Here is a 4,200-nt window from a genome sequence, read left to right as displayed (position 1 = left end):
TTCTCTTTTACGGCCTCGTGTTGCTTTTGAACTCATACAAATCCGTCCTTGTCATATCTGACTTACTAATATCGCCTTCCTGCTCTCACCTTGCCAGTCTCATCATATCTGTGAAAGAGAGTGGATGATGGTACATAGGTGGGAGCACGTCCATCAGCTTATCTGCTGGAGTAAAATTGATGGTGATCCTGTAATGAGATGAAAGATTTGTAAGGAGCTTTATACGTTCCGAGCGACTCAAAGGGGCATTTCTCACAACAACTGGTGCTGCTAACAATTTCCTGCCCTATTACAGGGTGGACTAATGAGTAATTCATGTCCCCGCCGTCTTAACGAGGTTGTGCCCGTTAGTGGGCGGGAGGGGGGCGCACTCTGCCGTGCTTTGATATTCTACATTCAAGGCTGTGTCACACATTAATGACTTCTTTGAGCTGTGAAACGAGCATCATTATCTCTTTTTAAAAAGGGAAGGATGAGAGATTTCAGCTCGGCTTGTATAAAGACAGGGGAGGAATCAGTCACTGTGTAGATGTGTGTGTATGTGTGTGTGTGTGGGTGTGTGTGTGTGGGTGTGGGTGTGTGTGTGTGTGTGTGGGTGTGGGTGTGTGAGTGAGTGACTGAGGGACACTTGAGCATTGCATTGTAACCTGCATCCGAATGGATGGAAGAAGCAGCTTTTTCTGAAAACAATTCAACCCAAACAGCAATTAAAGGTTCAGTATGCAGGATTTGGCGACATCTAGTGGTGAGGTTGCAGATTGTAACCAACTGAGTACCCCTCCGCTCACTCCTCCCTTTCCAAGACTGCGGTAACGTGAGCCGCCGAGTGCAAAACTGTGGTAACGCCGTTCACTTCAACCAGAGGTCATCCTTACCATAATAATAAATTTTTAGGAGCAATGGAAGTCAGACGGCGGCTGGCGGTACCACGGTTTTACACTCTGCGGCTCACGTTACCGCAGTTTCATAAGCGACTTTCATATTGTTTTAAGTTACCTGAAGGCCAACATAGTTCTCTGACACGCTTATGAAACTGCGGTAACGTGAGCCGCAGAGTGTAAAACCGTGGTACCGCCAGCCGCCGTCTGACTTCCGTTGCTCCTAAAGAAGTGCTATTATGGTAAGGATAGACTCTGAGCGAGGTGAATGGCGTTACCACGGTTTCACACTGGCTCACGTTACAGCAGTCTTGGAAAGGGAGAAGTGAGCGGAGGGATACTCAGTTGGTTGCAATCTAGACCACACCACTAGATGCCGCCAAATCTTACACACTGTACCTTTAAAGGGAGTGAGGATTGATTTTATATTGCACTCCCATGAAGTTGGAGGACTAAACAAACTGAATCCTACATTTCCCATAATGTAAGTGGGTAGCATCTTTCATTGGACCCTTCCAGCCTGGTAAATGTCTTTCAGACTCCACAACCCTTGTTAGTAACACATGCTTGAGCTGTTAAAATATTGCAGTTTGCATTTAAATCAAGAACCATCTAAAAAGATTTGTAAACGAGATTACAAATGTGACCAAACATTAAAAACATCACCTTTCAATTATTAATACACAGTGCAACTGACTCATTTCAGTCGGTACCAAAAAGCTAAAGAGGTTTGATACCCACTCTTACTCAAGTCATGACTTAAGTGCAGTTGAATATCAGCTCTATCTGCAAATCAAGGACGCTTTGAGACTTCTGCATGCTGTATAAAATTGACTAATAAATACTAATAAATACTATAATAAAAAAGGCCTAGTGGCTTTAACCTATGATTTTACAGAAATTTCAGGACTAAATGATACCTTGTTCAGTTTGTCTTTCTTTTTCAACCATGTGTGCTTTTCAAACACTTTGCTGCACTCAACTACCAATCAAAATATGTTATTTTTAATTTTTTTTTGTACTTTTAAGAGGCTTTTCATGCCTCTACATCTATTCTGTCACTTCACCGCTGCGGCAGTGAGAAGGGTTCAGGGGTCACGGCAAAGTGGAGAGAGCTGGGTGAGTGAGAGGGTTTAAGTTCGCGCAGAGAGTGGAGGATTGTGTATTTCCTAAGAAAACAGGAGCAGCCATTTGAGTGGAGGTCATGGACATTTCTATGCATGCCGACAGAATAGGTGGAAGCGTTGGAGGAGAAAGGCCTCTTGAAACTAAATGAACTAAAAGCTCTTGGTTTGAATGCTCTTCAGCCTATACTCTACCAAATGTACTCTAGCTGGAATAAAGCACGCGGGTCAGAAGGGATGTGTGTTGAAGCTTTTAGGCTAACTCTGATTCCCACTTAAAACCAACTTTAGTTCCCATTTCTAAAGGAGACAAGGCCTTCTCTCTGTGTCTGTTTCAGTGTTACTGTATGTTAAAGTCAAATAGAAATCTTCTTCTACACTTTTAGAGAGACTTATGATGGAAAACGTATGGCTTTATTCCTAAGGTTAATAACCTACTGATGCTTAAAACTTCCACCTATATGATGGGTAAAAAAAAAAAGAAACTGCCTTCAAATAAAGGTAATGTTTGAACGATGTATTTCTTTATTTTATTGACTTATTTTGTGGAGTTCAAAAAAAATTGGTGCTACCAAAGAATATGTGTCTTTAATATAGATAGCTCCTCACACACACACATACAAATTATTTACTGATTTCAGGGGTGTAATGCTTGTAAATCCCACATGATGGCAGTATGGATCTGAATAATGACCTCTCTTCTCTTGCTTGGCATCTTGGTTTGTAACTTAATATGAATCATAAACACAATTTAAACGCTTTAAAACAACATGTTTTAATTGATCAATGATGTTAAAATAGATTTTTTTCGATGTGAAAAAACACATTTTGCATATAGCCTATGGATGAATATTGATATTTATGTATTTTTATAAGAGACTATGTGGTGTTTACATTTTTTGAGCATGGCGTGGAGGATGTACATAAGCAGGAATTTTCATTGTTGGTCATGGGAATAGTATGTTGACATAATAATCTTAATTAAAGGTCCACAACCATACATACATACATCCTGATTGATGGGATGCAGTTGAAAGCTCTAGCGTGTAAATGGACCTTGAGTTAAGATTATTCTGTCAAAGACATTTATTATATTACATTTTTTTTTTACAACTGATAAAAGAGTAGCATAGGGCACATGTAGACAGTTTGTATGAACAGCAGGTGGCGAAATGGAGCTTCACTCCAATCTGCTTGTAGTGCAATGATTCAGACTGCAGAGCAGATGTTTTAATAGAGATACAGCAAACACTATAGCAAGTGATGGAATTAGACATTACATTTGTATGGTTACCGGTACAAGAAATTAATTAGCTGACAAGTATGCAAAGGAAGACACAAAAACAAATCAGATTGACATCACAGTACCCTTTAGTAAGATGTAAATGAAGACCATAATTAAGCATAAGCTGAAAGAAGGTGTCAAAAACAGTGGAAAGAAGCGAGAACAGGATGGTAGTTATACAGTATTCAAAGAAAAGTAGGTATGATGAGTAATATCTCGGTTATGTTTTGGGCATACTGGATTAAACAGTATTAACATTATTTAAAAATAGGAAAAGATAATACAGGAAGGTGTGAATTTTGTAATCAGGAAGAAACATTAGAAAATATTCAGAATCAGAATCGTGTTTATTGCCAGGTGTAAGAGGTATACACTAGGAATTTGCCTTGGTTTTGTTGGTGCAGATAAGCAGTAAAATAACAAAAGAATAGATAAAAACGTTAGAATAAAATAAGAATAAAAAAATTGAAATTCTACCAATATACAATATAAGCTATGTTATGCTCTACTGTCCAAAATATGATGCTGAGTAAATGGAACTGGTGGTGAATCTTGAAGAAATGAAGTTGGGCTAAGATCTAAGGGATCTCTTACTAAGAAGTTCTGGGGAAAAGTGTTTTGATCCAATATTATTATTTTTTTATTTATTTAAAATTTAATTTAATTTGAATTTATTTGTATATATATTTTATCATATTACATGTTATGTTATTATTACAATTACAATTATTATTATTATTATTATTATCATTATTATTATTATTATTATTATTATTATTATTATTATTATTATTATTGTTTCTTTAGTAGTTTCTTTAGTAGTAACACCAGTGAGTAGTTAGATTCCTGATCCACTCTCCATGCATCAGAGAACCTCCAGACCAGCTGGTGGCGGTAAAGCACCATAAAGCTT

The sequence above is a fragment of the Sebastes fasciatus genome, chromosome 6 (genome assembly GCF_043250625.1).
Source record: "Sebastes fasciatus isolate fSebFas1 chromosome 6, fSebFas1.pri, whole genome shotgun sequence".
NCBI classification, from domain to species: Eukaryota; Metazoa; Chordata; class Actinopteri; order Perciformes; family Sebastidae; genus Sebastes; species Sebastes fasciatus.
This window is presented reverse-complemented; position numbering follows the sequence as displayed.